We start from the raw sequence: 21,920 nt of genomic DNA, 5'->3' as shown, positions 1-21,920 counted from the left end.
TAATAACTAGTACCAAAGAAATAAAAAAACTCATTATAAAGCCACCATTACCCAAAACCAAACCCAAAGTCACCTAAATAAATAAATTAATTAAATAAAATTTTAAAAAAGCAAGTAAGCAAGCAAGTTACAGGCCAATGTCCCTGATAAACACAGATGCAAAAATCCTCTATGAAACATTAGCAAACCAAACTCAACAGTACAATAAAAGAAGCATATACCACGATCAAATGGTTATTTATTCCAGATATTCAAGGACGATTCAATATCCACAAATCAAGCAATGTGATACACCAATTAACAAGATAAAGAAAAAACATACAATCATCTTAATAGAGGCAGAATAAACATTTTACAAAATTCAACATCCATTTATGATAAAAATTCTCAAAAAAGTGGGTACAGATGAAATATACCTCAACATAATAAAGGCCATATATGACAGCTATCATCATGCTCAATGAAGAAAAGTTCAAAACTTTTCCTGTAAGATCAGGAACAAGACAAAGTACTCTTGCACTTTTATTCAACATAGTTCTAGAAGTCTTAGCAAAAAAGGCAAAGAAAAGGCAAGAAAAGGCATCCAAATTGGAAAGAAAGAATTAAAACTGTTACTATTTGCAGATGATATGATACTACTATATAGAAAATCCTAACGCCTCCACCAAACAACTATTAGAATAAATGAATTCAGTCAAGTTGCAAGATACAAGATCAATATAGGGAAATTGGAAGGGGAGGTGAACCATGAGAGGGTATGGACTCTGAAAAAGAACCTGAGGGTTTTGAAGGGGCAGGGGATGGGAGGTTGGGGAACCAGGTGGTGGGTAATAGGGAGGGCACGTATTGCATGGAGCACTGGGTGTTGTGCAAAAACAATAAATACTGTTATGCTGAAAAAAAAGGAAAAAAAAGAAATCCACTGTATCTCCATACATTAATAATGAATTAGCAGAAAATGAAATTAAGAAAACATTCCCATTTACAACTCCATCAAAAAGAATAAAATAGGGCTACATTAAACCAAGGAGGTAAAAGACCTATATATACTGAAAACTTTAGTACATGTTCTGCCAAAGCAAGCACTACACTGAAAACTCTAGGACACTGACAAAGGAATTTGAAAATGACACAAATATATAGAAAGACATTTTCAATAACAGCCTAGCTCGATAAAGTATTCTTGGATGCATATTTTTCTTGTTTAGTACCCAGAATATATCATGTCAGTCCTTCCTGGCCTGCCAAGTCTCTGTGGATAGGTCTGCTGCCAATCTAAAATTTCTGCCATTGGAGGCTACAGATCTCTTATCGCAAGCTGCTTTTGGGATTTTCTCTTTGTCTCTGAGATTTATAAGTTTTATTGTTAGATGTCAGGGTGTTGACCTATTTTTATTGATATTGAGGGGCATTCTCTGTGCCTCCTGGATTTTGATGCCTCTTTCCTTCCCCAAATTAGGGAAGTTCACTGCTATAATTTTCTTCAATAAACTTTCTGCCCTTCTCTCTCTTTCTGCTTCTTCTGGGATCCCAATTATGCTACTATTGTTTTACTTTATGGTTTCACTACCTCTCAAACACTCCCCTCATAATCATAATCCAGTAGTTGTTTTATCTTTTTCTCAGCTTCTGGATTCTCTATCATTTCGTCTTCCACATCACTAATTCTTTCTTCTGCCTCATTTATCCTAGCATTTAGAGCCTCCACTTTTGATTGCACTTCATTAACAGCCTTTTTGATTTTGACTTGGATTGAGTTTAGTTCTTTTATTTCTCTAGAAAGCGATTCTCTAGTGTCTTCTATGTTTTTTCAAACCCAGCTAGTATCTTTATAACGTTATTCTGAACTCATTCCGACATCTTACTAATGTCCATACTGATTAGGTCCCTGGCAATCAGTACTACCTCTTCTTCTCTTTTTTGAAGTGAGTTTTTCCATCTTGTCCTTCTGTCCAGAGAAGAATAGATGAACAAGAGAACAAAATACTAAAAGGGCAACAATGTCAGCAGAAAAATATACACTAAACTAATCAGAAGAGACACAAAACCAGAGGTGGGGGGTGGAGAGAGTATGATCAGGCTGGTGAATAGAACAGAGCCATACACTAGATTTTTGGGTGTACTTTGGTCTGTTAGAAGAAACTGCACCCCAAAATTTTAAAGAAAGAGAAACTTTTATATTTACAAAAATAAGGTTAAGAACAATGAAGGGATAGAATATGACTATAAAAATGAACATTAAAAAGATTTTAAAAATGAATTGATAAGAAGTTGGTTGAAAAAGGAAAGAAAATTGAAGAAAAAAAGATAAAAGAAAAAAGAAAATTTTAAAAATTAAAGTTGAAAAACTAAAGAATCATGGGGGAAAATCCATAAATTCTATGTGCTATATTCCCTTAGCACTGGAGTTTTTCAGTTCTCATTGATTAGTAAACTTGGACTTGGCTAGATGTTCTTCCTGATCTTCTGCATTAATAAAAGAAAGGACAAGACCCATATGATTCTCTCAATAGATGCAGAAAAAGCATTTGACAAAGTGCAACTCCCTTTCTTGATTAAAACTCTTCACAGTGTAGGGATAGAGGGTAAACATCTCAGTATCATAAAGCCATCTATGAAAACCCCACAGCAAATATCATTCTCAATGGGGAAAAACTGAGACCTCTTCCTCCTAAGATCAGGAACATGGCAGGGATGTCCACTATCACCACTGCTATTCAACATAGTACTAGAAGTCCTAGCCCCAGCAATCCGACAACGAAAAGAAATAAAAGACATTCAAATCAGCAAAGAAGAAGTCAAACTCTCACTCTTTGCCGATATAATACCTTATGTGAAAATCCACACCAAAACTGCTCTAACTCATACAGGAATTCAGTAAGGTGGCAGGATATAAAAATCAATGCACAGAAATTAATTGCATTTCTATACACCAACAACAAGACAGAAGAAAGAGAAATTAAGGTGTCAATTCCATTTATAATTACACCCAAAACCATAGATACCTAGGAATAAATCTAACAAAAGAGGCAAAGAATCTGTACTCAGAAAACTATAGAATAATCATGAAAGAAATTGAGGAAGACACAAAGAAATGGAAAAACATTCCATGCTCATGAATTGGGAGGACAAATATTGTTAAAATGTCTATGTGACCTAGAAGTATCTACACATTCAATGCAGTCCCTATGAAAATACTATCAACTGTTTTTTTACAGAAATGAAACAAATAATCCTAAAATTTGAATGGAACCAGAAAAGACCCTGAATACCCAGAGGAATGTTGAAAAAGAAAAACCAAAGCTGGTGGCATCACAATTCTGGACTTCAAGTTCTATTACAAAGCTGTAATCATCAAGACAATATGGTGCTGAAACAAAAACTGACACATAGATCAACGGAACAGAATAAAGAACCCAAATATTAGCCCTCAACTCTATGGTCAACTAATCTTTGACAAAGCAGGAAAGAATGTCCAGTGGAAAAAAGACAGTCTCTTCACCAGATGGTGTTAGGAAAACTGCACAGCCACATGTAGAAGAATGCAACTGTACCATTTCCTTATACCATATTCAAAAATAGACTCAAAATGGATGAAAGACCTCAATGTGAGACAGGAATCCATCAAAATCCTTGAGAAGAATACATGCAACAACTTCTTGCTAGAGATGTCTCTAAAGGCAAGGTAAACAAAGGCAAAAATTAACTACTGGGACCTCATCAAGGTAAAAAGTTTCCACACAGCAAAGGAAACAGTCAACAAAACCAAAAGACATATGGGAGAAAATATTTGCAAATGATGCATCAGATAAAGGGCTAGTATCCAAAATCTATAAAGAACTTATCAAACTCAATACCCAAAGAACAAATAATCCAATCAAGAAATGGGCAGAAGATATGAACAGACATTTCTGCAAAGACATACAAATGGCCAACAGATACATGAAAAAGTGCTCAACATCACTAGACATCAGGGAAATGCAAATCAAAGACACAATGAGATACCACCTCACATCAGTCAGAATGGCTACAATTAACAAGTCAGTCAAGAGAGAGGTGTCGGCAAGTATGCAGAGAGAAAAACTACACTGTTGATGGGAATGCAAGCTATTGCAGCCACTCAAAAATAGTATAGAGATTCCTTATAAAGTTGAAAATAGAGCTACCCTATGACCCAACAATTACACTACATTTGTATATGTAGTGATCCGAAGGGGCATCTGCACCCCAATGTTTATACCAGCAATGTACAGAATAGCCAAACTATGGGAAAAACCCAAATGTACACTGACAGATGAATGGATAAAGAAGATGTGGTATATATACACAATGGAATATTATGCAGCCATCAAAAATGAAAATCTTGCCACTTGCAATGACGTGGCAGGGACTAGAGTGTATTATGTTAAGCAAAATAGATCAATCCAAGAAAAACAACTGCCATATGATCTCACTGATATGTGGAATTTAAGAAACAAGGCAGAGGGTCACAGCGGAAATGAGGAAAAAAATGAAACGAGACAAAACCAGAGAGGGAGACAAATGATATGAGACTCTTAATCTCAGGAAACAAACTGAGGGTTGATGGTGGAGGATGTGGGATATGGGGTGGCTAGGTGATGGACATTGGGGAGGGTATGTGTTGTGGAGAGAGCTCTGAATTTTGTAAGACTGATGAATCATAGACTGTACCCCTGAAACAAATAATACATTATATACTAATAATAAACAAATTACCAAAAGAAAGATATTTCATACTCATGGACTGGGAGATTTAACATTGTTAAAATATCCACACTACTCAAAGCAATCTACAGATTCAGTATGACCCCTATCAAAATGCCAATGTCATTTTTCATAGAAACAGAAAAAACATAAAAGTCCCCAAAGACCTAAATCAATCTTAAGAAAGAACAAAGCTGGAGGCATCACACTCCCTAATTTTCAACTATATGACAAAACTATAATAATCAAAAGAGTATGGTATTAGCATGAAAACAGACACATAGATCAATGGAACAGAATAGAGAATCCAGAAATAAATGCACATATATAGGGTTAATTAGCTTATGAGGCAAGAATATACAATGGGGGAAAGTACAGTTTCTTCAAAGAATGGTGTTGGGAAAACTGGACAACCACATGCAAAAGAATTAAAAGAGACTATCATCTTACATCAAAGTTAACTGGAAATGGATTAAGGACTTGAATGTAAGACCAAAAACCTTAAAGCTCCTACAAAAAAACATAGGCAATAAACTTTTTTTATTAAGATTTTATTTATTTATTTGACAGAGTGAGAGAGAGACCACAAGTAGGCAGAGAGGCAGGCAGAGAGAGAGGAAGAAGCAGACTCCCTGCTGAGCAGAGAGCCTGATGCGGGGCTCGATCCCAGGACCTGAGCTGAAGGCAGAGGCTTTAACCCACTGAGCCACCCAGGTGCCCCAGGCAATAAACTTCTTAATATGAGGGTTGGCAATGATTTCTGGATCTGACTTCAGAAGCAAAAACAGACAATGGAACTGTATCTACCTATATCTAACTAAAAAGCTGCACAGCAAAGGAAACCATCATCAAAATGAAAAGGTAACCTAAAGAATGGGAGGAAATATTTGCCAATCATGTATCTGATAAGGGGTTAACATCTAAAATATACAAAGAATTCATACAACTGAACAGCAAAAATTCAAACAATCCAAATAAAAAATGGGCAGAGGATCTGAATAGACAATTATTTTTTCAGGAGTCTGGAGCAACAGAAATACATATATACATTAGTATAATTAATTTAGAAAGCATTTTGGGTTTACCTAGAAAAATCAATGATATGCCTACTCTGTGATCCAGTAATTCTTGTTCTGGATATATACCACTAAGCTCTTGTAAGTAAGTGCCAGAAAAATGTGCAAGAAAATTCATTAAAAAAACAAAAACAATCAGCAACTGTCTGCCTACCTGTAAACAGGATATTGATTACATGTTGAGTATATTCATAAAATGGAATATTATACAACAATGTATAGGATGACTTCCAGCAAAGAAAAAAAAAATACTTGTATTTCAAAAACATTTTGAATATAAAAGTTTTCAAAGAATTTACAGTTAATATTCAATTTGTATAAAGATCTCAAACATGTAAAATTAAGCAACCTATTTTGGGGATTCAAATATATAAATATATACTTTTACCAAAAAAAGGCAAGGGATAATAAACATTAAATTTATGTTAGTGGTTTCTTTTGAAGCTGGAGGAAAGGGGATAGTGGTAGGGAAGTCCCCAAAGGGGATTATGATGTTAATGGTAAAGCTTTACCTTTTTAAATAGTTGACAGATGCATGAATGTTTACATTACTGCTAACCCTCAAAACTTATACATTGCATTTACTATATGTTCAACATCTTATAGATATTAAGCATTTATAAAGTATTCAATATTTATACTTTAGTTTTAATAGTAACTATAAACAAGTTATAAATAAAACACTCAGAAAATATTTCATGATGTAAAAATGCATAAGCAAAAATAGAAAACGTTCAACATGAAGTTTCATTTGCATTTAATATTTAATTTTATCAATATTTTGATATATGATTAATATTTAATAAAATTTATAAGACAAATAGTATAAAAGAAAGATCAATAGGAACTCAAGGGAAATTTTTCTGTAAGAAACTAATGGCCCAGTTAGGAAACAAACTAAAAAGTTCCATTAGTTGAAGTAACTGATGAAGTAGAAGGAAAAAAATCCATTCGCTCTGATTCTAGAAACATTCTTTTCAGTCAAGATGGTTCATGTCAGGAGAGAGAAATGCGAGCTTTCATATTTCCTATGGAGTGAACACAGAAGACTTTACAATGACTGTATGATACAATCTAGATGTTAATACTATTGCCAGTGTAAAAGTGTAGCTGATAAATACAGGAGGTGGAAGTAAGGAGAAAAGATGGATAAAAAATTTAGTGGCTTAATATCATTATCCCATCAAGCTGGAAATCAAGTTGAAATAAAGAAGTAAAATAAGAAAACAGTACAATTCATAAAGTCTACATCAAAAATTAAAAGGAAAGGAAGTATTAGTATTTAAGTGAGTTAAAGACTTACCTCTTTTACATTATGGTGACAGTTCAAAAATAGAAGTAAAAGCATACTGTCTGAATATGGGGGTTTCCACCAGAATAAAAATATTAAAAATAGCTTAAATTTGGGGAGTGAGACTTAAAAGATTAAAAGCCCGGAATTCTTGTGTGTTTGTTACCATGTATTTGTATTACTCAGTTTAAAATCATAACAAAACACAACAACCTTCCCTGCATCCTGATTTCCCCTAAACCGACACTTCATCTAGTTCCCATGTACCCCACTTTCAATTATTCTTGAAGGGAACATCCGTATCTTTTGGTACACTTATTCACTGACTTCCTCTCTATATTCTAAAGAAACTGCTCTCATATAGCTTACAGTCAAGCTTAATCACTGCATCCAAGAGTCCAGTCTTCATATGATTTGGTATTTGTACATTTTCTCATTGTTTGGAGTTCTATTTCTTTGACTTAGGGCACTTACTTATCCTGATTTTTCTAACTTTCCCATCATTCTTCCGAATCTTTTCACTGCTTCCTCTTCCTGTCCACCTCAGTATCCTCCCAGGGTAGCCATTTATCCTTACTTTCATTGTACCCTTGCCCTCAGCTCTCTCATTTTCTTTCACTTATTCCTTATACTCCATTCTCAAGTAGATATTTGCATCTTGCTATTTCTTCTGATAAAAGGGTCTATATTTCCAATTCACTCAACATATCAAAAAATAAGCTAATTATTCTTTTTTAAAATGTTTGCTTTTCTCTATTTATGTTTTAAATTCAAGGCATCATCTCAGTCACCAAAGCCAAAATTCTTGAGGCATTTCTGTTACTTTCCTTCACTACACACATTTGATGGTCTCCAAGTCACTTCATTCATAACTCAGATTGCTATTTCTTCTGATCCTGAAACTTTCACTGTTTAATGCTACTGAAAGGAAATCTAAGATGGGGACCAACACATTTCTATTGGATGGACCCAAATGGAGATTTTCATTGATTTTAATTAGGATAATTTCTTTAAAGTTTTTGAGACAGAAAAGCTTCTAAAATATGAATGGTAGGTAAGGAACTAAAGTCAGCAAGGAAGAAAAGCAAAACAAAAACATTTTACTAGCCGAGAGGAAGGATCCAGTAAAAGTTTTATCACTATATAGAGAACATGATAAGGTTGTTGAGAAAGTGGGAGGTCACAACATTAAAGCAGTGTTGGTGAATCTAACTAAAATCGTGTTCTATAAAAATTTTCCTGACAAGTTTTACTATATTCCAATGCCCTTACTCTGATTAGCTATCTCACAATATATGTCTTTGGTTATGATATAGGCCAGGAAGATGGCATAGCTGAGTTAGGTAAATCTGTCACCTCTCAGAAAATTTCTGCAAAGCACATGCTGTACAAGGTGGTGAACTACTTATGAATGGCACATATCTGGCACTCAATAAATGCCCCCCAAAATCCCACAAATAACGAATGCCATTTTGATGAAGGACTACAAGTGTTAGTTTGGTATTTCATAGAACTTTACACTTAACCCATTGAGTTTTATTGTTTCTCGAGTCTGTTCCTTTCTTGGCTGAAACACTGGCTAAAGGTCACCGGCTATTTCTGTTTTCCTTCTTCCTTTCTTGGATGCCAACATGGTGCAGTATTTTGGCACATTTCCTACATTAAATCTTCTATCATAAGCCAGAATCAATAAAAGAAACATGGATAAAAGAAAGAATATTAAATTTATTTGGGATTCTTCATCTGAGTAATAGAACAGATTCAACCACTGCAGTATAGTACCATGAAACTGTCACAGAGAATTAAAGAGATTCTGAGGACAGCTTATCACCTCTCAAAGTTTGGCCACCAAGACAAAAAGACTAATCCTCTGCTCTTAAATTGACATTTAAGAAAGGAATGCTAGTCAAATAATTTTTTCTTCTAGGGAGCAATCACTTAACATGCTACGTTTCTCCTTATATATTCACTTTTAACTTGGCAAATCTTCAGCTTACATGCTCAAGTTTAAGATGGTTAAGAGTTGGAATAAAGGATATTTAGCATCCTTCAAAGTACACACCAATGATCACCACATATATTAGGCATCTCTTCTCACTTGAATTAAACCCAGTACGATAATATTATGGCTTTCATATTTTTCAGAGATGTCTAATAGTTTCAATTGTTTAATACTTTATGTATTCTTAGCAAACATAATTCCACAGATAACTGATGATGTTGAAAATCAGGAAGTGAAATGCTTGAAGGACCTTTTTGTATTGTTCCATTTAGTCACAATTTCTCCTTAAAGTTCAGTACCAAAGATACTGTACCTTTTTATGTTCAAAATTCAAGACTCACAAAAATACAGAACTTGGTCCCATCTCTTAGAGAGAAAGACATAAATATTATACAAGCTATATACAGCTGCTGTTATGCCTCTCCAATATTCTCTTCTCAAATTCACTGCAACCGAAAGATTATGTCTCTCTGACTCAAAAGTAAATAACAGGCACAGAATGGTGATTCCCTCCCTGAACTGCATGTTTATTTAAAAAATAAAACAAGTCACAGGCCAGCAGTTATGTTCTATAGTTTTCTGAATGAGTTTTCCTTAGGAAGATAAAATACAACTACTGACTCCACCAGTTCGCAATCAGCCATGACAATTGACAGCAACCCTGATTACAGTAACAGAGAGACTTACATGTAAGTGTTGCATGAAATTTCTTGACCTGCAGAATGCCAGCAATGTTCACCACCTTTGTTCCTGCCACAGGCTGGCAGCCATCTTATGCCTTAACAGCAATTATCTCTCTTTTTAAACTTAAAACCACAATTAAAATGTTTATATATTATTTTTTAATTACCAAAACACTATAAAATGTCATATCTCTGAATGATATATTGCACATATATTTATATCTTATTAAACTCAAAAGTTTTCTTTCCAATCAAAATAGCAACAATTCAATTTGAAACAGAGGGGAAATTGTACATAAATCCTATATGTGCATAGATTGTGAATATATGTTTTGCTTTAACAACCTGAATACTTTACTTCCAGTTATATACATATAATAAATATGATTCTAAAATATGGTTATTGTACTTTCTTCCTGACCATATTTAAAGTCCTCTAGGAGGATAAAAGTCTTTATATTAACTATAAAATAGTAATAATCAAATAAGGAGATATAAGGTAAAGGGTGAGCCAAACCTCTCAATGTGCAAATACATGTAATCTAGTTTACTTCCAAATGAAAAATATATGGCACATAAACTTAGAAGTGAAAATAATGTTAGTAAAAAAAATAAATAAAAATAAAAAAATAAAATAAATAAACATTATGCATGCACAATGATGGGAAAATTACTACTTTTATCTTTATCTTGCTGCTAATTAAAAATAAGATAAGGCGTATTTTAAAAGTTAAAATCTTATAGGCAATATATTTCAGTCAATCTATATAAAGTGTTCCAACTTATGTAGAATATTACTTAACAAAGGTAATATGAGAGAGAGTTCCTCATAGAAAGTAGAAAATGGAAGCTCTGCCTTCTAGGATACAATATAATAACAAGACAAACAATATATCAACTCTCCCTTCCTATTTATATAAATACATAGTTGCAATATATTCATATACAACTGTTATATCTACAAAAGTATATATTCATATATAAATTCAACTCATTTACTTATATATCACATATATATTCAAATAGAACTTAATGAATTTCAAGTTTAACATACTATTTAGAGGATTTCATTTACTGGCTCTTTCATTTATAAAATATCATCAAGTGTTTGTTATATGCCAGACAGTACCACTTACTGAAAATATTCAGATAAACAAGCTATGGTTCCTACCACTATTATGGTTAAAGTGGGCATCAGGAATGAAATATGATAGCAGTCACTTTATTAATTCTTAAAAATACTCAAATGATAAAAGAAACATTTTGTTCAGGCATTTCATGTTTGGAGAATCACAACTATATTTTGTGATTTGGAACTGCATGCCCCCTGGAGTGACCCACTCTTTTCCTTAGATTCCAATTATTTTTATTCATAGAAAACTAAAACTGAGTCATTTTTCTACCTCACCTGAACCTATTTCCGTACCTTTTCCAGAAAAGATCCAGTCCTCCTTCCCTTTCTATTTCTACAGCAATGAAAAAAAGGCTAAATGTATATAACTGATATATTTTGGGGATTTTATTACTGTTAAATAAAATTACTGTTTTAAGCATTGACCAGACCACTATTTATAAAATTGGGGACTAACATTATATATTTTTTAAAAAGCTTATGAAACAAAGTGGAAGGGCTAGACTTTCCCATTTATTGATGTTCTTGCTTACTCATCATCCCTGACAGTGTGCACAGTTCTGAAATATATTGAACAAAATAGGTATTTCCATTATCTTTCCTTTCTTATCAGAGTTTATACTGCAGACCTATTATTTACATTCTTTGTCTATTTGGAATTGTGACAACTTTTTGATGATTCGCCCTTAATCAATTACCTGGGAGATGAAATTTGGATCTATCAATAAAAGACAAGGAGTTGATAATCTTAATTAAAGAAGGAAATAATGATACACTGAGGGATATGTCTTACTTATGCTGACTCACACAATAGGATTACACTGTGTAAATAGAATTATGAAAGATTTCTGTTTTGCACGTCTTTAAAAGGAGGAAACAAGTGCTTTTAAAAAAAAGCTAGTGGAACAATCGCCATGTTCAACACAATGAAAACTCTCTATCTAAGCTAGAAATAGCAAAATGAGGACACAAACATTAGAATACCTTTGTAGTAAAATATATTCTATGAACTCATGCAAAAGCCAAAAAAAAAGCATCCATGGAAGTATAAGAGACTGAGCTTGGGAGGTACAGAAATAAATGTATATTAAAGATGTTTAAATACAAAGCATTTTATATAAACTATAAATGTTATGCTCTGTATTTGGAGCTCTGTTATACTTTTGTACTCAAAAATATTATAAATTCCTTTGCATATCTTCCAAATTAAATTCTTTGTAAGTATGTTAAGGGATCTAAGAATGGATTTCAAAGGCTGTGGAAACCTCCTGAAGTTAAGTACACCATCTGCACTTGAGTTTAGCAGAATTATACTGGATGTTGTTAGTGGTGGGAATATATATGAAAATTTGAAAGTTAGATTCAAGCCAGCCTATGGGGGTTTGGAGGTGATTCCCGAGCATAAAGAAAAATAATTATAGTATCTTTCCAAATAATATTGGTACCTAATATAAATACTGTTTAGTATTTTACAGGCACTATTATAAATGTCTGAGTTACTTGAACTGATCTTCATAATAACTACATGATGTAGGCACTATGATTATCCCCAATGTACAGACAACGAACAGGCATAGGGATGTTAAGTAACCTGTTCAAGGTAACAACGTGTTAAGTGGTGGCATCTATCAGGTGATGGGGGATAAAGGAAGAGGGTTTCTAAGATTCAGAAGAGCATAGGTTTGTTTCCATTGTTTCACCATTTTGCCAAAATCAGACCAGATTATAACCACATTTAAGTCACTTTTTGAAAGAGACTTGCAAGGTTTTGCTTTTATTTTTTTTTTAAACAGAAATGCTCCCAGAAGACAGGCTCTTTTGGAAAAGAGTAAAGAACTAACATTTATTGAGCATCTGTTATGTGCTAAGCATATATGCTGTCTAATTGAATTATTAGAATAGCACTGCATATTGGGTGTTAATCCCTTTTTACATAAGAGAACACTGAAACCAAGAAAAAATCAGCTATTTGTCAAGATCATGAGCAAATGAAAGGCCTAAGTGGAATTCAAACATAGAGTTAACTGACTCTAAAATGTGTCTTTTTGCAAACATAACATGCTGCTGCCCAGGAGGTACAAAGCAAATTTACATGGTTAAAATAATTAACATTGAAGACAAACATCTTCCAGAATTTTGAAACAAAATTATAAGAAGATAGAATTAAAACAACACTAAAAGATTTAGTTAATAAAATCATCACAAGTAACAGCGATTATCAAAAGACATTTTTAAGAGGTTAATTTCACTCAACACTAGCATTGTGTTGAATTCCAGCTGGTGATATAACTGAATTTTTTCAGCTGAAGCACAGAAATAACTTTAGTAATTTTGAACACCCCATTCTTGCCTGTAGTTGCATATATCTACAGGAAAGATATCTACTCATAGTATGATTATCTGAATATACAATGATGTAATGCCTTTAATCTTTAGGATTTTATACATTTATTTGAAAAATGGACTTTGCTGTTTTAAGACTTTATTAACAACAGGAAGATAGAAGTACTCATAAACATACATCTCACTTGAACATAAGATGCCAAAGATGAATAAGTTTTACCTTATTATTCTTCTGCTTTTTAAAAAAAATTATATATAAAATTAGTTGTTTTAAAGACTAAAATTTAGAATAGAGGAATGACATTCAGTCAAATCAGTTAAAGCATTAATTTGAACAACCATTAAGTTATTTAAATACAGAAGGAATATACATACTTTTGTATGTTATAACATCTACCTTCTACTTTTTACTGTTTTATATAAATGTTTGAAAATTAAAGTAGGTCCTAGAATTTGAATGCAATTTCTACTTCAATTAATTGGATGAAATAAAACATAGTTGCATGAATCTTATACATGATACAGTTTTAACACTTTATTACCAATCAACTTGTAAAGTGAAATAAAATTCATATATATATATATATAAAATATATGTGTCCCATCGCCATTTGTTTTATAAATGAATTTGTAAGTAAATTTTGGTCTTCTATATACTTTATAAAATTAGAGACAAACATCGCTTAAAGAGACTTGAAAACAGTAGATATAATAAAACTAAATTTAAAAATTCAGGGTAGTATAGAAAGGCCACTTATTTATTTTCTTATTTTATATTTGCTGCCACCACCAAGATCTGTACCTACAGAGGTTCCAGCACAGCCTCATCCTAGGCTTTAAGGCTTACCTCAGCAGCACTCTTACCTCAAGAAGCTTAGTATCCATGGGGTGAGGGGTGGAGAGAGGGCTCCACCCAGGGAGGAAACCACAATATGCCTCCCTGACCTCCTCATCCCTCTAACACAAGTCACTGACCAACAACAACAGCCAGTATGGGCCCAACACTCCAGCACCATCTATTTTCAGGGCTAGTTAATTCAGCATGTGAGTTGTTACACACTCCTTAGCAGATTCCAACTTCCATGATCACTGTCCTGCTGAAAAGCCACATAATTAAAGGAAACATAATATTCAAATAAATATTACTATCTCTTCACTGCTACTATTATTATTGCATTAATTTTATAAGCAATATAATACCTGTTAACTGAGGAATGTTTAGATTAAGAAGAATCATGAGGCTTAGTATGGTGGTCTTAAAATACAAATTCTTTCACCTTCTTCCCATAAAATGGTGGAATCTGAGTCCCCTCCCCTTTAATGTGGGATTGTCTTAAGGGATCAAATTTAAAAGTGGAAGTGATGCAGTGACTTCAAAGGTTAGGTCATGAAGAGCATAGCTTCTGTGTGGCTCTCTTTCTTCTGGTTGGCTCATTCTGGGAGAAGCCAGCCTCCATGTTTTGAGAATCCTCAAGTTGTGCTGTGGAGAGGACCCTGTAGCAAGGAAATAAGTTCGCTGACTAAAAGGATAGCATTAAACTGGCAGCCCTATACGTGAGCTACATTGGAAGTAGATATTCCTGCCCTGCTAATCCTTCAGGTAACTGAGTCATCAAAGAACTGGATGCAAATAGCGAGACGGAGGAAGCACAAATATAAAGTCTCAAAAAGGTAACAAATCGTGGCATATAAGGTGTGCTGAAAATGCCAAAAGATAGTCACTATGATTACAGCATAATGAAAAGGGGATGAGTAGAAAGAGAAACCAGGTGGTGAGGTAGACTTACCAGATGAAATTCAGTTACTGTCACTTCCAGGTACCAGAACCCATCTTAGTTCTAATAAGTTGGTATCTCAAAAAAGGATTGCTCAAATCATAAAGCTAAAGAAACAGCCATTTCTACTTATTTAGAACATTTCTGGAAGTCACATTCACATTGCACTTGCTTGACATTTAATCAGATTTTAGTTTGGCAAAAATGATAGGTTGAAGTTGCTCAGTGTAAGTCATAATACCTCATTTGATAGCTTCCTGAATAGATGAAAGTATTATATCCATTTCAATTCATTCTTTCAATTCATGTCCATGAGTACCAACTAAAATATGATTGCTGCTACATGCAAAAAAATGTATAACCTCTGCAATACTATCAGAACTTTATTGCTATTATTTTTCTGAGATATGAACTGAATAACTCCTTACGTGTTTCTTCCTCTATCACTCATATGCTTATGGAGAGGAAACAATCATTATTTAAACACTTAAATATACATCTAGGCTCAAAATGGAGGATACATTAATAGTTTCAATAAAAATAAAAATGCTTTCATTTACATTTTCATTTGAAAGTCAGGGATGCTAGAAACTGAAAGATGTTGATTCTTATCTCACTTTATACAAGAGGCTCTCACTTTCCTTTTTTAAAAATAGAGCTGACTGAGGGAAGGAAGCCCTTACTTCTAGCTATGTTATTAAATGTTCTATCTGATTCAAGTCAAGAACTCTTATACGCTATCATATTCAAGATGTGTTTTAAATGTGTTGGGAAGCAACTTACTTCAGAAAAAAAAAAGAAACTTGTAAAAAGAAAAAAGGAGATAGGTACTTTTGAAACTTAATCTATAAATTAAGCCCATAATGAATCTCAACAGGGATACATAAAACTACTTTAACAATCACCATAGCTCCTTGTGTTGATTAAATGTATTATATACATATTTTTAAGGGACTTGACTGAAGGTCTCAGGCTAGGTGAAGAAAAAAATGGATTGGGTTGAGGTTGATCAGCGTTGAAACAGATGAGGTGAAAAAAGAAATGCACATAGAACTCACCAAGGCACTGTCTGGGGGGAGTGAATCATGATCATATATATTATTATGGTCCTACTACAAGAAGAATGCTCAACTGTAGGGGAGAAGAATTTGCCACCCTAAAGTGTCTCTTTGGTATGAGGATTAATTTAAGTTCATTTTTTACAAGACTTACTTATTTGAGAAAGAGAGAGAGCATGAATGAGCATGGGGGAGTGGTAGAGGGAGAGAGAAAGAATCTCAAGCATATTCCCTGCTGAGTACAGAGCCCAGTGTGGGGCTGGACCTCAGGATCCTGAGATCATGACCTGTGTCAAAACCAAAAGTTGGATGCTCAAATGACTGAGCTACCCAGGTGCCCCTTAGGTTGGTTATTTTTAAGAAACAGAAGACCCGGGGCACCTGAGTGGCTCAGTGGGTTAAAGCCTCTGCCTTCGGCTCAGGTCCTAATCTCAGGGTCCTGGGATGGAGCCAAACATCGGGCTCCCTGCTCAGCAGTGAGCCTGCTTCCCCTTTCCCTCTCTCTCTCTGCCTGCCTCTCTGTCTGCTTGTAATCTCTGTCTGTCAAATAAATAAATAAAATCTTTAAAAAAAAAAAAAGGAAAAGAAACAGAAGACCCAGTCCCGTCCATGTTGATACAAAAGTTGGGTATTCATCCTTTCTGATGGAGGTATAATATTCCATTGTATTTATTGACCATATCTTCTTTATCCATTCATCTGTTGAAGGATATCTGTATCTTAGCTCTTTCCACAGTTTAGCAATAGGCCATTGCTGCTATGAACATTGGGGTACAGATGGCCCTTCTTTTCACTACATCCATATCTTTGGGGTAAATACCCAGTAGTGCAATTGCAGGGTCATAGGGTAGCTCTATTTTTTTTTTCCATTTTATTTATTTTTTCAGCGTAACAGTATTCATTGTTTTTGCACAACACCCAGTGCTCCATGCAAAACGTGCCCTCCCCATTACCCACCACCTGTTCCCCCAACCTCCCACTCCTGACCCTTCAAAACCCTCAGGTTGTTTTTCAGAGTCCATAGTCTCTTATGGTTCGCCTCCTCTTCCAAATTTTTTTTTAATAAACATATAATGTATTTTTATCCCCAGGGGTACAGGTCTGTGAATCGCCAGGTTTACACACTTCACAGCACTCACGATAGCACATACCCTCCCCAATGTCCATAGCCCCCTCCCCCTCTCCCAATCCCACCTCCCCAGAGTAGCTCTATTTTTAATTTCTTAGGGAATCTCCACACTGTTTTCCAAAGTGGCTGCATCAACTTGCATTCCCACCAACAGTGTAAGAGGGTTCCCCTTTCTCCACATCCTCTCCAACACTTCTTGTTTATTGTCTTGTTAATTTTGGCCATTCTAACTGGTATAAGGTGGTATCTCAATGTGGTTTTGATTTGAATCTCCCTGATGCTGAGTGAAATTAGTCAAGCATAAAGTCAATTATCATATGGTTTCACTTTACTGGTGGAGCATAAGGAATAACATGGAGGATATTAGGAGAAGGAAAGGAAAAGTGAATTGGGGGAAATCGGAAGGGGAGATGAACCACAAAAGACTGTGGACTCTGAGAAACAAACTAAGGGTTTTGGAGGGGAGGATGAGTGGGGTAGGGGGATGGGTGAGCCTGGTGGTGGGTATTAAGGATGGCCCATATTGCATGGAGCACTGGGTGTGGTGCATAAACAATGAATCTTGGAACACTGAAAAAATAAAATTAAAAAAAAGAAAGAAACATAAGACCCAGTTAGCTCTTTTTTTTTTTTTTAACCTCTCCCATAAATGCCTTAAAGAATTTAGAGGACTTGCTCCAGGAAGAGAGCTATCACATAGATAATTACCTTATACTATGAACTACATGTGGGAAATAGGGAGGAATCTAGCAAAGGCTGTTTGTTAAAGTTCCTCTCTGTGTCTCATTGTTTCTGTACAGCCCAGCAAACATTTGTTTACCATGTATTTACACTTGGTGGTCTTCCTATGAATTGCTTTCCTTCCCTTTGAAGTCCCAGACCCCTACTCCCTTCTCCTTAGCTCTAGATGGCTGATATACCTCATTTTGCCTAAATGCCTTTCGAATCTTTCATGTGTATGTGGATTCCCCCTATGTACGAAATTAGTTTTTCTTCTGTCATTTTAATTATTTAACCTGCCCAAAAGAATTAAGAGAGGAATGGGGGGAATTTCCCTTGCCCAATACTACTTTACAGTTGAAGGACACTTCTGAAGACTGTCTTACCAGAATCCATGCTTCCTTAGCCGTATTTGGGTTATAGTATGGTTTCTCACTATACATCTGTCTAAAAACATATATTTTAGTCACCTCAACATGTGCTCTATTACATAGGAATACTGGTATACAGATGTAGATCGATAGAGATATTTTAATTTTATAATTAAAATTTTTTCACATAATTCTAAGCTTGGAAAGTATAAATCTAATGTTGAGTAACAAATCTATTATTTTTTTGCTCTTGAGATCCATTATCTGAACCAAAAAGTCCATAGACCTGAGCCTATACAATGTTAAATTAAACGAAATAATGTCCTCCAATAATACCTTTGGGTATATGGCCTTTCATTGTTTTTTAAATATTTACATTGCTTTGTCTTTCTTTCAAGTTTATTAAGAATCACTTGACAAATTTTTCTCAATGGATCTCCTCTCAGTTTCTTTCTCTTTGGGAGGGGCTCCCCCAACACACTCAAGCTCAGCTCACAGATGCACAGAACAGATTGGTGGTTGCCAGAGTTCAGAGATGGGGGTGGGGTGAAATGGGTGGAGGGAATCAAAAGGTACAAACTTCTAGTTATAAAATAAATGTCATGGGGATGTAATATATAGCATGGTGACTATAGTAAAAAAAAAAAATACTGTATTATTTAATTGAAAGTTACCAAGAGAGTAAATCTTAAATGTTCTCATCAAACATACATACAAAAGTCTGTAACTATGTATGGTCATGAATGTTAACCAGACACTGTGGCGATTACATGTATTCTGTAATACATGCAAATATGAAATCGTTATGTCCTACAGCTAAAACTAATGTAATGCTGTATGATAATTAAAAATGAACTTCAGTAAAGCAGATTTAAAAGAGACTTCATGGTCAATCACTATTCTTACTTCACTGATGTAAGTAATCCCTCCAAGTCTATTGAAATTAAACAATTTGCAAGCAAATTGGTCTTACTATGGTAATTTTTGATAAAATTGGAGATGATTACACACAGAAAAATTATGTCTCAGGAATACATCTTTGTGGATATCAGATTCTAGTGCTGTTAATGGCATTGAGGTTTTGTTTTTCCCTATAACTGGACTGAATTCTAAATTCTTTTGATTTCCTCCACTATTTTGCCAAAAATCTCAAAACTAACATTTCCAGTTTTCTCTCACTGTTTTAACTTGGAATTACTATGAAATTAAAACTGTGTTTTCCTGAAGTCATGCAAACTAAAGCTGGACAACATATAATATAAACTTCAGAAAAATCACCACAAAAGCTCATGTGTTGGCAAACTTTGTGCCTATTGCTATAATAGGCCACTCAATGAAGTACAACGGAACACTTGATGACATCATCAAAATACATTCAAATTGCAAACTAGTAAAATCTATGAGACCCAAACTGCCATCCTCAATTTATTATCTGAACATGATTCAAATTCAACTCTAGAAATTTTCTAAACTGGTTGCTCTCCAAACTCCAAAAGTGAACTTATAATTTGTTTGGACTATTAGCCTTGTTATTCTTTTGTTTCCATAGAAATTCCTCTCATTAAATTATCTGATTGTTCACATAATAGAGAGGCATAATTTAGGTGGAAGCTCACCTGTAATGTCATCCGAAATAAAATAACTTCATGTCCACCCTGTCCTAAGTAATCATCAGGATATATGTTGGCTAATACATCATGCTGTGCCTAGGCAAGTAACTTTAAAAAATTATAACCAACTTATGAAGTATATAGCAATACAGGCCTACCTCAAGAAGCATGAAAAATCTCAAACAACCTAACCTTATACTTAAAGGAACTAGAAAAAGAACAACAAAATCTAAAACCAGCAGAATGAAGGAAACAATGAAGATTGGGGCAAAAATAAATGATAGGGAAACCAAAACCAAAACCAAAAAACAGGACAGAACAATGAAACCAGTTTCCAGAGGTTCTCTGGAAAATGTCAATGAAACTGATAAGCCTCTAGTAAGATTTATCAAGAAGAAAGGACCCAAGTAAACAAAATCACAAATGAGGGAGGAGAATCAGCAACAAACACACCACAGGAACACAATTCTTTTTTCTTTTTTTAAGATTTTACTTACTTGACAGAGCAAGAGAGCACACTCAGGGCGAGTGGGAGGTGGAGAAGCAGGCTCCCCACTGAGGAGGGAGCCTGATGCAGGGCTTGATCCCATAAAAATGAAAGAGGAAGAAATAGAAAACCTGAACAGACTGATAACCAGCAAAGAAATTGAATTAGTAATCAAAAAATTCTCAAAAAAACAAAAGTCCAGGATCAGATGACTTCACAGGTGTATTCTACCAAGCATTTAAAGAAGAGTTAATACCTACTCTTCTCTAAGTATTCCAAAAAATAGAAAAGGGAGATGAACTTCCAAATTCATTCTATGAGGCCAACATTTCCCTGACACCAAAACCAGACAAAGATACCACTAAAAAAGAGAACTACAGGTCAGTAACTCTGATGAACATAGATGCAAAAATCCTCAACAAGGTATTAACAAACTGAATCTAAAAACGCATTTAAAAAAATCAGGTGCCTGGGTTTCTCATTCAGTTAAGTGTCTGCCTTTGGCTCAGGTCATGATCCAGCAGTCCCAGGACTGAGTCCTGCATCAGGCTTCCCACTCAGGGTGGAGTCTGCATCTCCCTCTGACCCTTGGCAAACCAAGAAACATGCTTAACTATAGAGAACAAACTGATAAGTTACCAGAATGGAGATAGGTTGGGGGCAGGTGATGGGTGAAATAGGTGATGGGGACTACGGAGTGCAATTGCTGTGATGAGCACCGGGTGATGGTTGAAAGTGTTCCATCACTATATTGTGATGGAACTAATAATATGCTGAAACTAATAATATGCTGTAAACTAAGTGGAATTCAAATAACAACTTATTTTAGTTGTTTTATTGTTAGTTATTTTATCGTTATTTTATTGTTAAATCTTGGCTCCTCGGAAGCTCTGCTCTGGGGAACTTTCCAATCCTTGGCTATTTTTCTCCTAATTGTCATCAAATTAATCTCTCTAACGTGCTGTATACTCTCAAAGGTTTTAAATGCCTATTTAAATGCCTATTGGCAGGCACTCACACACCAAATGGTAGCCATCAGGATCAAACAACTGAATGCAACAAACAATAATCACATGAATGATGAAGACAGTGACTACATGACCCTCTGGTCTGATGACTCAACTAGTGAAAACAGCCGATGTGATTCTTTGACTTGATTTCATCACTGGTGGCAACTGAGAATAACACCATAACTCATTAGTGACACTTAACCTACTGAATGACCAAGAGGAGAGGTAGAGGTGGGGATTGTTAAAATCAAAAACAAATGGACACCAGCCTTGAAAATTCCCTGAGCAGGAAAAGCCACTTTAGTCATACAAAGCTTAATTTAGCTTATTTGGCAAAACTAACTAACTTGTGTCATTTCTTGTTCCTTGGGAAATCATAAGCAAAACTTAAAACTGTTTCATAAGGTTGATATGAGGTAACCACTGACCAATTCCCCAACATTTAAGAAAATTCTAATATGATAACTGATCACTTTTAAGAAAAAAGAGTCACTGCTTTCTTACTGTA

The sequence above is a fragment of the Meles meles genome, chromosome X, assembly GCF_922984935.1.
Source record: "Meles meles chromosome X, mMelMel3.1 paternal haplotype, whole genome shotgun sequence".
Classification (NCBI taxonomy): Eukaryota; Metazoa; Chordata; class Mammalia; order Carnivora; family Mustelidae; genus Meles; species Meles meles.
This window is presented reverse-complemented; position numbering follows the sequence as displayed.